At 39.7% G+C, this 22975-nt stretch overlaps 1 long non-coding RNA gene across 1 annotated transcript in view; it reads right to left on the minus strand.

Annotated features, from left to right (window-relative positions):
* Window positions 1-727: 727 nt before the first annotated feature.
* LOC148754876 (uncharacterized) overlaps window positions 728-22975 on the minus strand; it is a 493335-nt gene continuing 471087 nt past the window's right edge. Inside the window, exon 6 of the long non-coding RNA XR_016019765.1 lies at window positions 728-4676. This is a non-coding gene — a long non-coding RNA (uncharacterized LOC148754876). The remainder of the gene's footprint in view (window positions 4677-22975) is intronic.

The raw sequence follows: 22975 nt of genomic DNA on the forward strand, positions 1-22975 counted from the left end.
CGCAGGCTTCGACCCCCGGGGATGCACTTGAACCCGCGGCGAGGCCGGCAACCCGCGCACTCCGAGCGCACTCGCGTCCCGGGCGGAGCCGGACGTGGGCCTTGTACGCTCCTCGATCTCTTCTGTCCGAGCGGCCGGGTGCCGGGCGCTGGGCTGGGGGCCCCACCCTGTCCCCTGGGGTTAGCACCACCAGGAGCAGCGCATCCCACTCCCGGACCCCAAGTCTCCAAAAGCGAAGACCGAGATTCCGCCTGCGGCAAAGCTTGACTTACACATCATTTTCCGATTTGGAGAAAATGTCACAGGAGGTGGGGGTGAGGGGGGAGAGAAAGTACTGTAAATATGATTTCGAGGGGGGCGAGAGCAAGGCGTGAGCGCCCGGCCCCGGGTGGCGCGGGCGCGAGGGCGCCCTGGCGGGGATTCCCGGTCTCGCAGCGCGCCCTAGTGGACGCCCTTCCGCTCGCGGGCTCCCTGGCTACGCTCGCTCCTCTCCCTAAACTCATTCCAATCTGCAATATATTATTTCTTCCAAAGTATTGACAATGTGTGAGACTCCAGTAACCCCGGAGCTCTTGTCTGTAATCAGCACATTTATTCCCATTTAGGGAGAAAAATCCGAATTAAATCCCCGTGACTCAGATTGGGTTACAGTGTCATTTTCCCTGGATCCTCTTTTAAATCCACTCCACACTGCTTCTCTGTCTATTACATGCTAATTTAATTTTACTGTGGACGATATTTTCAGCATTTGCTGAGGACAGTAAATTTTGTAGTTTATGTTATTTCACTTTTTATGACTTTTTAACACTTAATAAAATTTTATTAGAGCACTTTTGTGTTTACAAGGCCACAAAACTCTTGGCAGGTTGTCAGAAGTCCTTTTTATTATGATCCTACTGATATACTGCGAGTAATGAAATAATCATGTCCAGAAATGTATCAAAGGCCAGAGGGATTATCCCACTTAATAGCTCCACAGATGCGCCCAGAAGAATGCGGACACGCGGCAGGACGGGCTGAGAGGCGGCGGGAGGAAGGAGGCAGCCCCCCGCTCCTTTCTTTACCATTTCAGTTGCTTTCCTAAAAGGCTACATGCAGGGTCATGTGACTTTCCGCGGTCTCAATAAAAAAAAAAAGAATTTATTCTATTGCAAAATGTGCTTTTCTTTTTATTCTCCTTGTGTGGGCATTTAAGACTGTTCTAGTGGCAAGTGAGGCTGGCTCAGCATATCCGTGTCAGTCACTTTCTTCTCATTTCTATGTGTACTTTTGTGGCATTTAAGCGGCGGATGGTGACACTGGTGTTGATCAGTACGCTTCTACAGCCCACACCGAGAGAAGGCGCTGGGAGGGACTCAGGAGGGTGCGAGGTGTTTTCAGGTCCTTCCCCTCCTACCAAACAGCACCTTTTGCTCTTGCTTTTTGTTTTGTTTTGAAAAAAAAAAAAAAAAGGGGGTGGGGGGGACTAGTGACTTGAGGACTCTGCCTTCTGCCTTTGCCAAGGAACCACAGTATGCTGCTTTTATTTTATTTTTACTTTTTTGGTAAGACTTACTATGAGGACTGAGCTATTGCAGTTTTGTTTTGTTTTTTGTTTTGTCTTTTTGTTAAAGAACCATTTCCTGTTCTTTTAAATCTATATGTGATCATTTAACACACTGGTGTTAAGTTCATTCTTGCTGCAAAAGAAGGCCATTGTACTTCCTGACCCCGAAAGCAAGGTGGGTGGCTTTGTTTTATAATCAAATTTTCTGTCTCCAGCATCATATTTCTGTTATTTCCTATACAGTGTGCCAAAGTGATCAAAGAGAGGAGGAATGGAATCCTAAATGGGGTGATTTTGAAATTACTGTTGCTTTCTGTACAGAGCACGTGTTCTTCTAAACTTTGGCTTTGAGGGACTTTGGCAATATTTTTCACAAGATGTGTGTGTGTGTGTGTGTGTGTGTGTGTGTGTGTGTGTGTGTGTGTGTTTCATGTTCCAACATCACATTCGGATTTTGCAGTCTGTCATTGTTTAAAACAACCCCTGGGAAGCGTGCTCCTCTCTCTGGATTGCCTCCATCACACACATGTGTGTACTCTCCCGTTCTGATGTACATAAGGCTGCACATGAGGGCTCTTTGATTTCAACTTCAAGGGAACAGTTTTGTTCTTTGTATGTCATTTGCTAACCATGGACAAAACTTAGTTCCTGGTCTAATAGTCTACTGTGTGTGTGGGATGCTCTAGGTTCTAAAAGGAGCCCATGAAGGATAGCACCCAGCGCTTAAGAAAAATGTATGTCCTGAGACAATTTGGGCAGTCATTTTTCTCATTACAGTGTTTTCCATTGAAAATATGAGGCAGTTTTTCTCTTTTTCAAATAATTTTGCTAACATAGCTGAGGAACTTGGAAAGAAAGTGATATTAGGCTCTGAGTAAACATTATCCCTCCATTCTGGTTGTTACTGATGATTTGTTTTCTTTGTCTTTTAATACAAGAAACACAGGACTGAACTGAGAACAGGGTTCAGATTTTCGCCCTCCAAATTCAGAGCATTTCACATAAAGGAATTTATGCCCAAGCAAGGAAATCAAGAGGAGCATATTAATTTTAATTCTGCTACAAAGTGACAGTTTAATTTTAGAAGTAATTTGTGTTTAAGACAATGCAAATAATACTTCAAACGCTGTAATAGCCTTCAAATTAGAAATCTGTTTTATTAGATTATGAAGTGAACCTCCCCTAAGGTAGATGGTTTTAATGCATCAAAGTATGCTTGTAATTCTCATTCGAAAGACCGAATACTACCTTAAATATGACACTTAGCTTGGTCAATGGAGGGCCTAACTAGTGCCCATGAGGACTTTACAGTCCCTTCTGAAGTGTTCAGTGCTGAAAGGAAAGGAAAGAATGAAGCCCCAATCCTATCGTGTAAGGAATCCACCTTTGAAAAGAGGATTAAATGAACCAAGCCAGAGGCATGAAATGGTCCCCTCGTACGACCAAGTGCTGTCAGAAAGCAGTAAGGCACGAGGTGCTAAGGACAGCTGCTTGGTTCTGATCCAATTCTGTTGCATAATACTTGTGTAGCTAAGGCAGTGTAAGCCTCAGGTCTCGATTGGACTCAGAATGGACAGCACTCCAGGAAAAGTTGTGTCCAACTTCTGTTCTACTTTTTCTATGAGTTCCTATGTTGTCTCTTAATTAGTAATCGGTTGTTTAAGTTTTTAAGGAAAGAGAGAGTTCAAATATGGGGGTGGAGCTCCCCGTAGTCAGCACAGTGCTTTGTATAGAAGTAACAGATAACTGATAAGATAATCTAATACACCAACATAAATCAAAGCACTCTGTATTATAATCTATTATTCAATGAACAGTAGTTGTAGGTACTATGCTAAATTATTTGATACATTGTTTCAGTCTGACACTGACCTTCATACAGGTAGTTATCACAATCTTCATTTTACAGGTAAGGAATATAAGACTCAAGAAGTTAAGTGACTTTCCCAAGGTCACACAGATAGTAAATGACACATTTGGAAGTTTAATCCAGTTCTGTGGGAATGTAAAACTTACATAGTTAGTCAACCACTATTCTATAGTGCCTGCCAATCAGATTGGGTTTATAGAGCCCTTAATCAGTTTGATGATTTACAATTATTGTATAAACCATAATGAAAATGATGAAGGCTGGGACCCAAGCCTTGACTCACTTGTGTCTTGTGCAGTGATTTAAATGCTGGGCTCAGGAGAGTGAGACACAGGCCTGCCTCCCAGGGCCTTGCCTATCCTCAGCTCCTCCCATAACTACAAGTAGATATTTGAAAAGGGCCAGAGGAGAAACCAGGGTTAATTTTTCCCCCTTGGAAACATAAAATTAAGCTGAATTTACCTGAAATAGTATTAAAATAAGTGAACAGAATTGCATGGTGAAAAAGACTAAAAACAGAACTCCAACAAGCATGTGGCAGAGCAGTTTTTCCATTTCACCAAAAGTTCTTCATGGATTTTAATGATATTCATTCTCCTAAAATAGTCAATGGGTGTCCCGACCATTTCAGGAAACAAAGAACAACCTCAGGCAATAAGAAAAGCCTTGATCCATGTACAAGGTCACATAATACACACACAAAGAGTAATGAGGGGTGCTCTGCTTTAACCACAGGATTAATTCTGCACCCTTAAAACAAATATATGTAGAACCCCAAAATAGGACATCAAGAGCCCATGCATGAGTTGTTCTGGGAAATAGTCAACACCCCCTTAGTGAAAACCCATCCAAGGATGGATGTCAGAAGTGGATGATGAAAAGATGAAAGCCAATGGCAGCTAGTTGGTAAACCCTATACGTTTCTTGAGAAGAAAAGGCTCAATCTTAGGTTTAGTGAGATTCCACCACCACCAAAACAGTCACAATTAATCTTTGACTAGAGATTCTGTGACTGTGAATGCTGGGAGAAGGGGAGGGGAAGTGAGAAGAAATGAGGGGTGCCTCCAAGGGACTCATGGCTCCACAGAGACGGAGCTCACTCCATGGAGAGAAGCAGCGAATTCTCTAAGGCCAAGTGTGATGCCCAGGAGCCCAGGGCAATCAGGCATCAGTGGTTTCGCTGGAGACCAGCTCTGGTTTTACCCGTCTCTGAGCAAGGGACTCAGGATACTTCATTCATCGTCCTCTTTCTGAGGTTTCCTTTTTGAAAGAGAAAAGTAATCAGAATTTTAATGCCGATTTATAGGGCTTTGGGGTTTAAAACTATATTTAGAGTTGGTTTTGAGCTCTTCACTACAAAGTCTGAATAATTCTTTTAAAATAGATGAGTAACTTGTGCTTTGAATATTTGATAAAAACAAGAGAAAACTAACAACAAAAAAGCAATATCAGCTGCTAAATTTAACACCACTAACATAAAAATACATATACAACTGAGGTTGGAAATCTCTAGAAAGAACATTGAGAAAACTGATGTTCACGCCAGACATAATTTTAAGCCACCAATACGTTTAGGGACCTTGAGTCATTTTCTTCAAATTTGACTTACCTTTCTTTCTGCATCTGTGAATTTGCCAAGTGAAAGTTTATTGCTATAACAGGTTTGGAATGATAGTGCATCTGTTTTGAAAAGGTCTGAGTACTTTTTGATTATTTGATGGAAAGAATGTATGCTTTTTCCTTTTTATGTATCTTTCGAACCAATTGCTTTGACATAAATAAAACCTTGAAAAACTGTATTCACCCTTTGTAAGCTCAGAGCATTTTGTCTCAGGAACCTTAGGAATGATTTCTGAAAGCATGTTGTGCATGAAAGCGTTCTCAGGTCTAATCCAGTCAGCTAGCCGGCAGATCAGACCTTATTCCTAAAGTTTCGGAATCTAGAACAAATGCAATGATCAGCAGTCCCCAAATGCAAAACCCGAGTGAGGCAACAAAACAGTGGGGGCAGTGTGTGTGTGTGTGGGGGGGGGGGGGGGGGGCGAGGCGGGAGCTGGCTCCCGAAGACAGGAAGCCGCTGGAATCTGGTTGCTAGGAGACGCTCCTCTTTTGCTGGCGGCAGGAAGATGTCCTTGAGCGTGGCTTCCCTTGGGTTGGCTTTGGACAAGCCGTGAATCAGTCTGTCCTCCCTGCTAGTGCTGCCCTCCCAACAGGGTCAGCCAACCAACGGTGCCGGTGACACGGAGGGGCAACGGTGGGTTCTAGTCCCTCAAAAAGTTTCTCACACATGCCCTGACTTTTTGATGCACTCTTCTGAAATCAGCAGGCATTTGATATGTCTACTCTGGGCTATGAGGATATGAGAAAAAAAAAAAAAAAAAAAAAAGCTTCCTGTGCGGTGCTTATACCTGTGAGAATTTTACAAAATAAAGTCACACACTAAATTATCTGAAGCAACCTACAAGTGCTGTAGGAAAAAGAGGGATAGGATAATTAGTTAATAGGAATTGAAAGAGATATGGTAGAGGAGAGGGAACTAGAGCTGGGAGGACTTGCCTGGGGAAGGATGATTCTGGCAGGTGAATACCAGCGCGACTGCCGAGGGCTCGCAGGGCCCCTCGGGATAGTGAACGTGTCTTTCTTGTTGACATTCGCACCCCCAGCACCTAGGACAGTGGTTGGCGGAATATATGCTCAGTGTTCAAGGGCTGAATGAATGCAGGAGAGTGAACGCGCTGGGCCGTGCTTGGTGGGAGTTTGCAGACCACGGTTAGTGTTCCCGGGAAAAGCTAGTTGACAGAAGGCTAAAGAAGGCTGGTCTTATTGTATCAGAGTGTCTGCATCAGGAATGGAGAGAAATGAGGTTGGCCAGTTAAGGTGCAGTCTAGTCATGAAAGCCCTTAACAACTAAGCAGAAAATGATTTTAAAAAATGAGGATGTCCTGTGAAATTCTGAGCCTAGTAGAGATGAAAGTTCTATGGTTTACAAACGCTCTTTCAAATGTATGCTCTCTTAAATATGTGCAGTTTATTATATGTCAATTATAGCTCTATAAAGCTATTGAAAATACATGATCTCAGTAGATGGTCAATATTTGGTGAAATGCACCTTATCATTATTGCGTGTTTACAGATGAGGAAACTGAGACCCAGAGAGACTCATGGCTTGCCCCAGTTCGTGTGTTTCCCACAACAAGCCAAGACTTCTGTGTCTTCTGCCTCCACACACTTCATTTGTTCTTTTCCAGAAGTAGCCTGTGGGGACAGAGTCCCAGAGAGCAGTTTCCAAGTTCTTGGCCTCACATGGAAAGGGGCTGGCTCGGTTACTAGTTGGCCATCAGCTGTTACCGGTTAGCCATTAGCCACTGGTATAACTGCCGTGGCTAAGCTAGCAAGCGCGGATTGCAGTTAGCAAGTGGGGTCGGTTGGCAGAGAGTGGGTGGCAGGTTGCGGATTGTGTGGCTCCTGCTTCCTGTGTCTCCAACCCAGCCGCCAGCAAGAATATGATGGTGTGACTCCCCTATCTATGGCTCCATGGGTGTTCCGTTTTAGCCTCACCATATCCTGCATTCATGTGTGGGGAGCGGGACTAGAGACCCCGCATGACACCCTGCATGACATAGCCCTCTGCTGAGGACCTTGAGACAAGGCTGGCCTATGGTGAGGGAGGCCAGCTGGTAGGCAGTGACATATTGGCTGTTTGTGAGATTACCACGGTGCTGGCTATGGGCATTGGAGAGGAAGATGGGAGATCAGTTTTCTCTCTCGCCTTTTCCCTTGCTTCTCCCTATACTCCACTAGCTTTGCCTTTCCTCCCCATTTTTGTTCTTCCATACCAGGGTCTCATACCTCTGAGGAATATTCTTGCTATGCATCACATATGCGGGCTCCTTGACTGCCACAACTGCTATAGGGCCAGCTTTGGGGCAATACTGTACTGTCTTGGAGAGAAAAGGACAACACCTTTCCCCCCAGTTTTATTGAGATATAATTGACATATAGCAATTATACATATAAGTTTAAAGTATACAACATAATGATTGGATATATGTATATATTGCAAAACGATCACCATAATATTAGTTAGCCTTCATCACCTCACGTAGTTACAATTATTTTCCTTGTGATGAGAACTTTAAAAATCTACTCTCTTAGCAACTTGCAAATATATAATACACTATTGTTAACTATAGTCACCATGCTGTACATTACATCCCTCAAACTTATAACTGCAAGTTTGTACCTTTTGACCATCTTCTCTTAATTTCCCCTCCTGCAACCACAAATCTGATCTTTGTTTTTTTTTTTAAATAAGATTTCACATACAACATCATATAGTATTGTCTTTCTCTTTCTGACTTGAACACTTAGCATAATGCCCTCAAGAACACCGCCATTTGGATCTGAAACATTATTATCTGTGGAACCTCTTAAAGAGGTCCAATATTAAACAGAACACAAAAAATGAGATTTGGAGCCCATAAAAATACTACTAACATTTGGACGATATATATGAATGTTGCATTTAAAAGATCATCTTAATGGGTTTCCAGACCTGGTTTCGAAAGCATTCACCCAACTCTTACATGTATGAGTGAAAATCATTTGGATTTTGACTTGAATAGTACATGGCCTCAAATATAAGCAACTAGACCATATGAGAGAAACAGTATAGTTCTGTGGGCTTGAGGCAGATAACTAAAGTTGGAATCCATGTTACACCATTTGCTAGATGGTACTTAGCCTCTTTGAGCCTCAGTTTCTTCATCTGCAAAATGGGAAAGAGCCTTATTTAATAGGTTTTTTGTGGCAATTAAATAACAAAATGAACATAAGGAATTGAACACAGTGCCAACCTTACAGGGAGGAATCACCCTGTGAATTGTATCCGCCACCACCATCATCATCAGCTCATTATCTTCATCACCTGCATTACCCAAAACATTCTGTCTTAGCCCATGATGGCATTAGAGAAAGATAGCCTTGCTTTCTTTAGCTGTTGCACTCTCCCAAGGCTGAAGATTATATTCTAATGCAATATTTTTTTCCTTTAATAGCTCCTTTGGCAGCTCTTTTCTTTTTCTGCCAAGTTGCTCATAGAGAGCTGTTCAGCAAGTGACACTGAAGTGTTTCTTAGTAAATGTTTGTTGAGTGAATGTATGAAATGAATGACACCACATCCAGAGGAAGTTTATTTTCTCCCATTGATTCCAATGAGGATTCTTTCTTTGTGAAGGGCGGTGGTGGTGGTTGGTAAGTGTTGTTGATAAACAGGAGTGACATGGCACAGGAGTTCTGTAGGGTCAGGTACTGGCCCATCAACCCAATCATTCAGAAATCCCTTTTCATCATACTGCAAAGCAACCAGACTGAGAAGGACAATTCAGTTAACTAGTTCTTTTATTGAAAACACCCAGGTTAGCAGGATTTTGTTCCCCTGAATCCCTCCCCTTACCTCCCCAATGGTCTGGTTAGATTGACTCATTGTTCCCAACGACCAGCTTCACCTGACACTTCTGTGACAGGGCCCCATAGCGCAATGCTCCTTTCGTCCCAAAGTGGTCAGTGAACTGCTCTGGAAAGTGTAGGTGTGACAATCTCCAGTCCCTCCATGGAGTCTCACTGGTTCTAATAGTCATTTTGCTGCTGAACCCCAGGTTGTATGACGAGTACAGAAGATGTGGGACATTAGTATTAAGCAGTTTAACACATGGCAAATGGGAATAGGATTTAAAAAACAGCAAGGAGATCAAGAAACATGCCAGAATGAAACGCAGTTTGGGGCCAGCAAGACATACTTTCCTGAAGGGCATTATACAAACCACTGGAAACAAGAGATCGCTTCCTAATAATAGAATCAGACATATACACCCTCTTTTAGTCTTTTAGTTATACTTTAAGGTGAAAATTTTTTTTTTAAAGTATTAAGCCTATATTTTTCTTTATTAACAGAACCACTTCTTCAGATTCTACTGAGAATGTTAATGTCAATAGTAATCTTGAACAGGTTTTTAAGATCCTAGAAACCTCCCTTAGCTCTAGCTGCGCCATCACCTGAAGCTCAGATTGCCGGGGCAGCACCTGTTTTCAGGCCCATGCTGAGGCCGGTCACTGCCCAGTCTTGAGCCATCTCACCTGGGGACCCGGTTCTACAATTCTTTGAGTGAGCTCAGCCCAAGGGTCTAATGCTAAAGGAATATTAGACCTGTGTCTGAGAAACACTTTTTTCAAGAATCATTTTCCCATCCATCCATTCATCCATTCCTTCAACCAACATCGTCACACAGACTATATATTCCAAAAGGTAGGTAACTTTTCTGTCTTCTTGACTGCTGTATCTTCAAAACTTAGCCAAGTCTGGCATAAGGTAACCACTGAAGGAATGTTTGTTCAATAAATAAACGAACAGTTATCAAATGCCCACTCTGCGTTGGAACTGGGGGTATTGATAAGACAAGACACAGTCCCTGCTTTCTTGGTGTTCACAATTCTTTTTCAGGATGATTATGTACCCCACCAGAAAAATAGATTTCAAGGCTGCTAATGCTCTTTTTATATTCAATTGACTAGCTGTTTCAGTAATTGACTGTGTAATGCACTAAAACAGATGCAAAGTTCCCTTCAGAGACAAATGAGGGGGAAAAAAAAAACAGCTTCACATCAGACAGATTCTCCTCATTTCTTCCTAAAGCACACAGCACCTCCAGTCACTAATGGTTGGAGGAGACTTTGGGGACACTAATCTTAATGACTGCACCATTTCCTACAGGTCTTGTTAGTTCCTAAAACCATCTGTAAGAAGTTATTGTATTTGGCTTTCTTAAGCCATATTTTTTAAGCAAGACATTTAATTAGTGCTTGTTAAGATGTTGTGAGTGCTTTGGCCACTTCTCTCGCCCCTGCTGTTTTTTCTTGGTCAGCATATTTTCTGGAAGTGTTGTTTCCGGGAAAGGGCCTGAGATGCTTCTCTGTTTGGAGAACTGCTATGTGTATCTACATGAAGAAGTATCTGATGGAGGCAAGGAGACTGTCAGATTGGCAGAAAGGGCCTCCATGTCCATAGCAGCTGCTCTGATAGACCTCTGGTTTTGACATTTTTGTTGAGAAAGCTGATACCTCAAAATAGGTTTGGGACAGATGACTACAGAAGGGTGCCCTGGAGCCCTAGAGAAAAATGTCAGAAAAAGTATTTGAAATATTAAATCTAAACACCTCGTACAAACACCATAAAAAGGAATTGGCTTGCAAAGATATCATTTTGAGTCACGCTAAGAGATGCCATAAAAAACGACACATTAGTTCATGGCACTGAAAAATCCACTGATACTCACTAAAAGAATATAGTTGAATATAGATTATTATTTTTGCAAATACTTAATACCATAAAGTTGATTAAAAATTCAAACCATTCTACAAAATAAGATAATTTTACTGAGTTCCCCCAGAATACTTTATCCATATTTGGATTAGGATGGCTTGATATTTATAGTAGTTTATGAATCATCAATACATGTCCAATCTAGTTATACAAAAAAAGTGTTTCAAAACAACACAACATGGAATCTGAGAAAATGAAGAAATGTGTGTATCTATGTCTAGATAGATTAAGAAAGGCTATATAATCTGCTAAGAGAATTTACTCATTTTCCCTACTCCAAATATATATTTCAAGAACAAAAGTTTCATGCTGGTTATTGCTTAAATGATAGTTAAAACAAATTCCCTTTCTCTTTGAATTTTAATGTGCTCCTTTAAGGTAATCCTGAATGGAGGAGGAAGTCCAATAAATGTAACATACACTTAGTCAAATTATTAAATCTCCATGTCCTACACGTAAAGTAATTCCTATTGAAATCCCTTTTGCTTCAGTAATCTAAACATTTAAATATATTAAAGTCTTCAGTGAAGGATTGGCATTTGGCACTGGGTGTAAAAACATTTCCTGCTGGGCCCTCAACCACTAACAAGATTTTTGTTTGGGAAAGGGGGCGGGGAAGGGGTGATGGGGAGTAGGAGGGGGAGACATTAGCAACTCTTGACATCTGAAATCTTGATCAGTCACAGCAACTTTGTCGGTTTGTATTGACGATTTGTGGCATTGTTGTTCATCTGTCTGTCATTCACTGGGGTTCGATGTTTGGATGCAGAGGTCTCAAGACCCTCTGCAGTCTTGCTGGGTGTTAGAGCAGCCAGGCCAAGCACCTGGCTGTCAGTTATAATCGCATCCCTGCCCCTGAAGTTGTTGGATACTTCTGATTCCCTTTGAACATAACTACTGTGCTACTCCAGTTTCAGGCCACTGATGTGAGAGACAGTCAATTCCTGGCTTTAGACTAGTTGGAAACAAGATTTATGAAATGTAGAGGGGTATCCATTTTGCTGGAAGGGTGGCTGTTTTCGTCCGCCTTGGGTTTAATGATACAGCATTTCCTCTGCAGTCTGTACAACTCCCTCAGTCTTTGAACACGGAGTGCAATAGTACATCAGAAAATTATTTTCATGGTGTTGCCATGTTTACTGTTTCCTGTTGTCTTTGCCTGAAAGTGTTTTAACAAAAATTAGGGTTGAGCATAAAAACATTTGAGCCAGGGGATGAAAGAAGTTGTTATTATGTTTCCTTTCCAGGTTAATGTGGTCGCCTTTGATTTAAGCACTATAGACTTAGGACAGGATATGACACCAATTAAAAACATGAAACTTAATTTTTGGACTAAACAATCACATACTCCTTCTTGTGATATCTAGTTGAGGGTTACTGACATGACATTTATTTCTCAACCACAACCCTAAATTTATTGGATTGGCTTTATTTAAGGTATGTGGGGCAACTAATATTAGTGCATGTAAAAGCCTTGCGATATCTCCAAAATTGTAAAGCTGCTGTTATAAAGAGAACATATTTTTCCTGATCACTGTCAACACAAGGTCAAGAATGCACGCAAACTCACTCCATGAGCCCCAGACCTACTCATCTTGGTTGGAGGCAGGTTCTAATTTAAGATCTAAATTTCAAAACAAATCAATCAATTTTATCTCATAAAGTACAACAGGAAAAATTTAACTAATAACTTCTCCTTAGCTGTAAATTTAAATTAAATTTGCACTAGAGTTTTAGTATTTATTGAAAACCAACTGTAAATAATATCACACAAATGATACATGATGAATCCTTTACAAATATAAAAAGTAATGTAGTGTATTTGGATAGCAATGTGTTTAAATTAAAAAATTGAATATGTGTTTAATTTTTAATGCAAAAAAATAATTAAAGGGAAGGCATACAAATATAAATGAGCCAGGTCAACCTCCCCATCTTTTCACTCTGACACCTTGTTTAACTCTAGCTAATGAGCCTGTGAAAAAAGTATTAGTGGTTTCAGTTCAGCCCCTGGTGGTCTATGTCACATATTGCATAACCCATTGGTGGGTCCTCTAGGGCTATTTCTCTTTAACAGACAGTAGCCTTTTATAATTCTGTCAGGGGTGCAGAGGGGAGGGGTCCTGTTTTGACCTATTTATTATGCACTTGAAAATAGTGAAAATGTTTATAGGAAGAAGTCAAATTAAATTTTGTAAGAACTTTTACTGCATTCAAATGCTCAAATTCGTACCTACAACTCTATACCAAATGCACAAGTAGAGTCATTATGTTTCAAAGAAATATAGTCACTCACGACTTCTACTCCATGTGGAAAATTACCAAACACTGCAGTTTTTCTAACCACGAAAATTCTCATTCCCCATGTGCAGTTGGTTAGCTCCTCACTGCATCCCCAAGGAGTCTATGTGAGTCTGAAGCACTGCAGAAAAATGAGAATTTCCACACTTAAACAGAGCCAAGGCAGTGTTTTTAATGATTAAAAATAAGAACAGAAAAAGTGGAAGAGGAGGGGACAATAGGTCCTGGGTTTTTTTCCCCCCTCCTATAAAAAATGAGAGTGTGGGGTTGCCAGGTGAGAGTCAAATATAAGCTTGCTTTTAATTTTTATAGGATATTCTTTAAAAAGAAGAAAAACAAATAAAAAGTGACTTAAAAAACTCTCTTAATTTCTTAACTGTAAGTTGCACAAAGTGAAGGCTAAAGTGAAAGGAGTTACCAAGTCACCAAATTCACCATACAGCTTTGTGAACTGTTAGGAGCAATTTTCAGGATCTGTACTTTTTATTTAAGAATGCTTTCCCTCTCAATTTGAGTGCTCATTTTTGACCAGTTTTTTTCCTTGGGTTGAATGTACACAGCTGATTCTGTTATCAGCATTCCTCTCTCTCTCTCTCTCTCCCTCCCTCACACACACACACACACACACACACACACGCTATATATATATATGTGTGTGTGTGTGTGTGTGTGTATATATATATATATATATATATATATATATATTTTTTTTTTTTTTTTAAAGAAAATGAATCTCTTTAGCCCCTTGGTAACAATATTTTAAAACACAGTTCAATATTTGGATCAGAGAGTAGAATATTTTCAAAGACAACTCTCCTGGACACAATGTGTTAACTGTTTTCTGTGCCACCATTTTATTGTGTGCAAACGGACAGCAAAATGGTGGTTCTAGCATTTTGTTGTATGAGGGCTCCTTCGCACAGGGTCCCAGAACCAGTTTGTATACCAATGGAAAAACCCAGATTTCTCAGGCCCAGGGACTGATTAAATAAAGCATACACACAAATCTTCTTCCACTCAGGGCTTTGTAGATGTCGCAGCAAAATTTTAGACATATCACACAAAGAGAGTAATTCCTGGTTAAAATGTAAAATGCAACAGAAACGCTATTTCAGTTAAATATGTAACTCCATGGTGTTGATCAGTGCATGTGTTATTAATAGACCCTCCAACAGCACAGTCAGTATCCTACCTTGAGAAAAGATCCAAGGCAGTTAGCAAAGAGAATGGGAATGTTTTACTTGTGAATAAATGATCTTTCCAGATCAAGGTTGAGGTCATTGGCAAGCTAGTTTAGGTGAGCTCATTCCACAGTTATTTGCACATGCAAATCGGGGTTCTATTTTTTTTATGTTACCGCCTTTTGTTCATGAGATCTTTGATTAATTTCTTAAAATTAATTATTAAAATAATTGAACAATGTAATAATTGAACTTGGCTAATAATATTCGTATGTATTAGTTCCTAAATATAACCAAAGGTAAGATAGATTTTTGACTTACCCTTAACTGGATCTCAAATCGAAGAGAGATGAATTTGACTAAGAGAAGAATTTGGCATTGCCTTTATTACCTACGGCTGAATTACCACTCTCTATTGTCTGAAGGAAAACATTTTCTTCTCGATGAGGTATACATTTTTAACACTAGAAAGCTGAGGCTCAGAGTCTATAGTATGTTTTTTTCTTTTTGACTGCAGTTGCCAAACATTTGAGATTATAAAAAACGATGGTGCTATATAAAATAGACCTGCAGCAACACTGTTTATGGCACACACAACAGTATTATTTTCTGCTGTTTGGTGTGCAGAAGTTGTAAATAGGAAAATGTGTAAGCTATTAAATCTAGGACCAATAGGACTCTTAAAGGAAGGTTTATTATACCAATGCCTGAAAAAGCTTTACTATTTTTATCTGTGGGTGTTAAATTTTCGTGTTCGCAACAGTATTTTAGCACTGGAGCTATTTATCGGGCAGCAGCTACGAAAAGAGGAAATGGACAGATGTCCATAAACAAAGGGCTCCACCTGGTGGTAAAGAGAAGGTATGAAATGTTGATGAAGAGAACTAATGCTGCAAAGGGAAACAGATGGAAGGGCAGCCGTGTGTGTGTGTGTGTGTGTGTGTGTGTGTGTGTGTGTGTGTGTGTGTGTGTGTGTGTGTGTGTGTGTGTCTTGTAATGAATACATTTGAAGAAAAGGAAATGACACAATCCCCCAAATTTGGACATCGATGTTGATATAGCTTTACAGCTAACAGCATTTGATTATTTCTTTCAAATCCAATCCTTCCAATTACATTTACAAATTATTTTATTCCAAATACATCCACTGGATCATACATTGACATATGTCCCTGAAAGATATTAAGCACAATAGAAGGCAAACTATCCATATCATCTAGTCATGTTACTTTTAAGTAGAATACAGTTTAGCAGACAAATTTAAACAAAGGAAGCATTTGCTTCAACACAAGGGTGTTCTTTGGGTGGCTTTGTGGCTTGCCTAATTAGGAAGGACTGAAAAGAACGCGGTGCAGAACTTAATTGGGGGAGGGACGAAATAGTTTCAAATCCATGGCTAAGAAACAGAAAATTCCTCATTTTTAAATGGCATTCGTGGCTTAAATGTTAAAGAATTTGAATCTATGCATTGTTACTCTTCCACCTTTTCAAACTCTAAAATTAGACCAGGAATTACATATATCAAATGCTATGCAAAATGTAAAATAGGCATGCCGTTTATGGCTCTCTACGTAAGGTGGAAATTAAATCTTCAGCCTCCAATAAAATTGTATTTCTGTAATAAAACTGCTGCACCTTGACTCTAGACTACATTGAATCCCAAATTAAACACCCCATTTACTATACTGTAACAAGCAAAAGAGTTTGCTACACTGAACAATATTACAGATAGAAAAAAGGCGTTATATTTTGCTTTACCATCTATGGAGGGTCACCAAAACAGACTCATTGCCCATCCAGTCTTTCTTAGAACATGTTTTGATGAGGGAACATTTTTAAGGTTTGTCTTTCACTGTTAAAATTTGTATTTCCTCCTTAAATAGATAAATCCGCACTGGTGTTTAGGTCTAAAAAAGTCCATCAAGTAGGATATTTACTACAAAATGTCTTACTGCATTTCATAACTCAGTCCTATAAGCAGAAACAGCTGGTGTGCTAAAGGCTAGGTACATTTCTTTATGCCTTGTACGTAATGTGGATGCTTTTCTCTATAACGCACATGCGCGGTTCACTCCATACCCACGTCTGCAGCACGCACCTACTGCTCCATGATGTATGAAGGTTTTCAATTTAGGATCTGTTAATACATGTTATGTATTTTATCTCACCCAAAGCTGATTTAGAAGGATTAGGCTAGGCATTATTTTAAGCAGTCTAGTGTTGTAGGTTGATATTTTTTACCCACCACGCTATGGCCCAGCCAACACTGACTTCTGGCATTTGTGAAGGGGCTTTATTAGAAATTAAAACCTACGGAGGGTGAAGAAAAGCGAGCGATGAATACTAATGTTGCCTCGTCGTGCCACCTGAAGCGCAGACGACAATGACAGGGCGCAGTGCCTCTCAGTCTCAGTAGTCCTGTCGCCCACCCTGCCGACGATCCACCCTCTAGTGGACCGAAGAGGAAGTTCCTATCCTGGTGGCCTCCCGCTGCAATTCATTTAATAAAGATGCTCCCCGCCCCCGTCCTGCCCCTCCCCCCCAGGAGATAGTAGATATTATTAACCTTCAAGTACTATACAGCGAGATGAATGTTAATCGTGAAGGGATTTCTAATCAAGTTTAATGGTGTAGGACAAAGAGAAGTTGTGTTAGCAGTTTCAATCCTGCTAAAGATGCTAATTGTTATGTTTGGTATGATAGGTAAGGATAATATGGAAATGGCAATAGCTTTAGTGTTTCAATCTGGAAGTTGGCACCTATAATTTTGAGGCAAGTATGGAGGAAAGGGATGGCTTGCTTGGTATGAATGACTTGTCAAGGGGCTAATTTCCTCGGAGACACTGCTGATTTGAGGCTTGATGTCTACTCAGGTCAAGAAAAGAGGATTCTCTGCTGTGAGGAAATCTCTTAGGGAGAAATTTTGGACCTGCACACAGCACGTGTCTACACTAAAGGATGCAGAGGTTATGGTGTCCAGTACCCGCCTTTGGAGCACTTTCTCTCTTCTATGTGTCCTTCTGTGGTTTCCATTTTTGCCAACATGTAAAGGTTAATTTTTTTAAAGAAGATATTTCACCTTGACTCAGGAAACATAGTAAGAACATGTAGGAATCCTAGATGAGAACTGAGAGAATCCCCATTTTTTTTCTTCCTCAACTTCTCTCTCTCTCATTGATTCATGAGTCCTTACCTATGCTCTCTTAGGCGGTCACCCTCCTGCCCCAGCTTCAGTGTTCCCACCCAGGTATTCTGTTGTCTGTCCTGGTCCCTGGCTATTTGAGCTGAGATTCTTGCAGGGCAGATATGCACACGGAAGTGGAGGATATCAGATGTTACAAAAACAATGTCTGTGGGGACAGAGTCCCAGAGAGCAGTTTCCAGGCTCTCAGCTTCACGTGGAAAGGTGCTGGCTCGGTTACTAGGTGGCCGTCAGCTGTAACTGGTTGGCCATCAGCTGTTACCGGTTAGCCATTAGCCACTGATATAACTGCAGTGGCTAAGCTAGCAAGCACGGATTGCAGTTAGCAAGTGGGGTTGCTTGGCAGAGAAGTGGACGGTAAGTAGTGGATCATGTGGCTCCTGCTTCCTGTGTCTCCAACCCAGCTGCCAGCGAGACTATAGTGGTGTGACTCCCCATCTATGGCTCCGTGGGTGTTCCTTTTTGGCCTCACCATGTCCTGCATTCTTGTACGGGGAGCAGGACTCTAGTCCCTGCATGACAATGTCTTAAGTGTATACTTGTAGTTGATTTTGATTACCCTAATTTCTATGGCTCAAGCCTAAACTACTGTAGTACTGTCATGATGTCACCTATCATTGAACTGGAGAGCATTTTGCTATAGTGCAGCTTACTGGTTGACTATGGGCCTTGAAAAGTTTCCTTTTATTTTTGTAGTTTACATATTTAGTTGAAATTTAGGAAACATCTACATGATAAATAGAAATGATCAAAAGATAATTCATTAAGGATATGCACTTACATGGATGTGGGCCATTTTAACTTTGTGTCAGCTTCCATATGTGGAGGCTTTTTTTTTTTTTTTTTTTTTTTGACAGACTCCTTAAAAAAATGATTCAAATAGAAGAGATAAAGATGATTCCCAGGTGTTAACACGAAATGTGAAATCAGTGACCAACATTATTTTCCCATCAATAATGATAATTATAGTAATTAGTCCAGCATCACACCTGTGCAAAACCCTTATCCCTATTTTACAGATGAGGTAACTGAGACACCAAAGGTTAATTGCTTGCCTAAAGCCATGTAGCAACTCCATCAGTACCACGGTTTAACTCTCCTACTCTTGCTTCCTTGTCAATGAAAAAATTATTTCCTTCAAAGAAGGAAAATGTATTGCTTATATCACAGGAGACTGGTGTTGATGAAGAATGGAACAGAGGTCACATATTATTTGTTTTAAACTTGTAGAATCTTTCTCATATTAGTGGGCTTTTACTATGCTTTCTAGGTTGGAGCTACTTCAGTGTCATAAAGCTCCACATATATACTTTTAGCAAAATCAGTAGTGACCCATGCGAATAAGGAGATGGTAATTAGACACGAGACAGACCTCAATGTGTTCTTCACTTGAAGACAGAGTAAATTCAGTGAGGTACATAATTCTTTTCGTTTTCTTTCCCAGAAGAATATGTGTTTTTTCCCTACCCAAATGTTTCAGTGAACATTGCAGCTGTGCATCAAGAGTCAGTTTTACATGCATATATTCCAAGAACAATGTGAAGTATTTATCCCTCGGGATAAAAAAAAATACCCAGCAACAACAAACTTGAAAACAGATGGTTCTGATACAGTCTGATAAGAATGTAAACAGGAAAATATCCTTGTTGACTTATTTCTTAGTAATCAGTAATAATTAGTTATTGTCTAGAGATGAATTATAGTTTTGATTTCGCAAGCACGACCATAAACAGCCTCTGAAAAGTGAAACTAAATTTCTGACATTGGTGAGGAATTACTGACTCATGTTGAACCTTCCTCACTAACATTCTTCTTGATTGATATAAAAGAATAGAAACTTTAAAGAGGACAATTTCTGCATTCTTAGCCATTTCTTTTGTCATTGTTGGATTTACAAATATACCCCTCGAGTCAATCCGTGAATGGATTCACTTGAAAAATAACTTAAAATTTCTCTACAGCTTAGAGAACTAAAACTCTCCTTCCTTTTTCCCACCCATCTTTCCTCCCTCCCTCCTTTGTTTCTTTTCATTTCTTTTTGGTCTTATTATTTTAGATGAAGATAAAAATCTTTTCCCGCTAGAGTCTGGACTGGTGTTTCTATGAACTCATTATATTTCTTTGTCAAAGACATTCTTTCTTGATGGCATTTAGATTTAATAAACATTTAATGGATGCTTCCTATTTGCCAAGCCCTGTGCTAGGCACTGGGGATACAAAGATGAATCAGACATACTTTCTTCTTGTATAAGATTCATAGTTTAGCTGGAGAGGCAGGTACATAAATAACTCTCATTCAGTTTGTTAAGAAGTGGGTAAAGTGGCATAAAGATAAGGGATGATTCCTTGGGAGAACACGGAGCTTTACAGAGGAGATATTAGATTAGATCTTAAATATGGCTGTATTGAACCCTAACTGCCGAGACCCACAGGCTGTGACATCCTGAATGAGTAATGAAAATTCAAATTGCCGACCAGTTCTTTGGATCAGGTAATTGAACACCATTAGATGTTTGGGGAACATGTAGACAAGACCATGGGATCTTGCCACAAACCAGAAGTTTTGAGAGGTGTTCTTGTAAAATACAATACTTTGTAATAGAAAAGTTAGATTGTATTCTTCTATGATAATATGCCATTGGAAAGAATAATCCCTCTTTACTATGCAATTCAGCCATCTGAAAATATTTGTTATTAAAATAAACTATTAATAATACAGATAGTCTATGCAGAACATCCCAGAAAGCCTTCGCATTTCTTTTTTTAACAACATGCAACAAATATTTAGTCAGTGCCATATACTGTGCTAGACATGTGGGTTAAAAGAACAAATAAGATATATAACCTTTCCCTGTGGAACACATAAAATCTGATGGGGAAGGACAATATCAGATAACTCCCCAAATTATTTATTAGCTAAAATGTGACAAATGCTATTGTACATGATAAAGACTATCATTTTGTCTACCCTGTTTTTGTTCTTTCTTGTTCTGGTCACAGTAACTTGATTTTGTTTTTGAGAAATACCCTTCACCATCGCATGCAACCTCGCTGGGACTGTCAATCAAAGCGCCTCACCCCTAGCTTGTGATCCAAGGTAGACCAATCAGATGCGCTTTGTCAGAATGAAGGGGCTCTCTCTATGGTTTCACATTCCAATATCTTGTTTCATCCCTAGCCTTCCCTTTGATTTTGAGAATTACCCTATATCCTTCCAATAAATGTGTTAGGTTAATCAGTTTTAACTGCTTGCAACCAGTTATAATATTTATAAAACTGCCTAAAAAGCCAGCATTCAAATAAGAAGTAAACTAAATTGTGGCATGATCTTGAGATTTGGTGACGTATAATAACAGAGAATCCATTTGATTGTGTTGTTTGGAACACTATATTTTGAATAGCATGAGTTTGATGACATAGGATTAATTTCCTTTTCTTTGTGTCTGCAATAAATAATATTTCTATAATAACAATATCAGAAGTCATAAAAATATTTATAAAACAGAATGTATGTATTATAAGCTTTGACAGTCTAAAAGCTATATTCTGACTGACATCCAAAGGTGGGGAGGTGTGTTAACTCTCTTATCTTATGGTGCTAAGGTCAAGAAATATTTTCTAAAGCTGCTAGATCCAGAAATGGAAGGATAATTGTATCATTTAAAGTTACACAGCTCCCCGCTGAAGAACTGAAAAATCATGAATTAACCTAAATTGAAGAAAAGATAGAGAAGGAAGTTTCACTCATATAAATGAGTGAAAGTTTTCGGCTCTCATGTAGAGAAGTAAATGCTACTGATGGCCTAAGGTTGAAAAGTCAAGAAAGAAGGGTGCAGACATATTCTTTCTTTAGAGTTACAGTAGAAATCACTGGAAGAACTAAAATCTAAGTTTATTAACAGTGACTTCCTTTGGGGAGCAGTTGGTGGTGAGCTAGATAGAGAGTATAATTTGACATAAACTTGGCTGGAGAACATCTGGCATTCTAAAAACACACAAGTCATTAACCTAGTGATGGCACGAAGAAAGCAATATTATCCTGAGATGTGTTAAGACGAGTATCATGTGCATCTAGGAAATAATCCTCGTGTAAAGTCATCATAGGTCCACCTCTCATTTGAATATTACACTTTGGGTCTGTAACTTAAAACATATGGATGAAAATTGAATAGAATTCATGTATAAAAAGAGGAAAATGATGACAGGGGTTGGAAACTATGTACATACAAAAAAAAGGTGGGCTATTTGTCTTGGAGAAGAGAAGGCTGAGGGGAGACAAAATTAACAACCTCTGGGCAGTGAGGTGGAACTGCGGAGAACACCAGCCAGCCTTCTCCATCTCACTGGACAGAGCTGAAGAAAGTGAGTCTCACTAGACAGCTCAGGAGAGAGTGTGTTTTTAGACACAGGAAGACTTTATGATCTGTTAGTATGACTGAACTGAGGAAGGGGTTGTCCCAGGAACTTTTGGAGTACTTTAGAAATAAGATAGAATTATTCATTTCCAAATTAAGGGCTTGTACCAGATTTCAGATCCCTTTGGCAATGTAGCAAGCACATTTTACAGTCTGATGTCTGTGAATTTACATATGGAGGAAGGTATTAATGGTTAAGTAGTCTAAATAGTCCTACTTTGGCTGTGATTCCCAGGTAATATCTCACTAGAAAAAAAAAATCAATATTCACAATTTCTTTCTCTGGAGTACTATGCTAACTACTGGTTCCTTTAAAATATATATATTAAAAATATATATGCACATACCTACACATACTACTTTATATATCATGTTTTAAAAGAAATTCATGTATTCTTAGAAGTAGTAGCTATGAAATTCATACTTTGCATGATTATTAAAATATTTACAGTTTACTTTTCTAACAATAAAAGTAATATGTTTTTAATGTTGAAAAGCTTTGAAAACACAGAAATTGTGAAAAACACAACTTTTTTCATTAAAGAGTGAGCAAGCAAACAAAAAACATAACTCGGCCCTGCCATCTCCTGAGTGCTGCTTAGGTGGTCCAGCTGGGTTTCTCTCTGGCTGGAATCTGCTACCCTGGGCTCGTCCTTTCAAGAATGAGGTAGGAGTACATGATTAGCTAGCTACATTTTCATCTTTCCTCCTCACTGCGATTGGATCTCACTTTCCCATTCTCTGACACTTCTGTGTTGAAACAATAAGTAGAAATGCAGTAATAGAGTAATTTATTTACCTGCACATAGATCAGGGTAACTCCCTTTGGAAAGCTGATTGTGTACTCTGTGTCTAGGTAGCTGTGGCCTTGGTAGGACACTAAAATTAACATCTAGGGATTGGTTCAGGTGTTTGTATTTGACACCTGAAAGGAATTCTTCAACTTTGGACTTTGGGGCTGTCTACCTGGAGCTCATGCTTGCTTGAAACGTGATGTAGAGAGGCAAGAAGCATGGAATGAAGGGAATGACTCTTGGTTCTTTAACCAATATGGCTGCCGCAAAGGATTCCAGAGTTAAAAG

The sequence above is a fragment of the Rhinolophus sinicus genome, chromosome 17 (assembly GCF_057876585.1).
Source record: "Rhinolophus sinicus isolate RSI-liver-muscle chromosome 17, RSI-T2T, whole genome shotgun sequence".
Taxonomy (NCBI): Eukaryota; Metazoa; Chordata; class Mammalia; order Chiroptera; family Rhinolophidae; genus Rhinolophus; species Rhinolophus sinicus.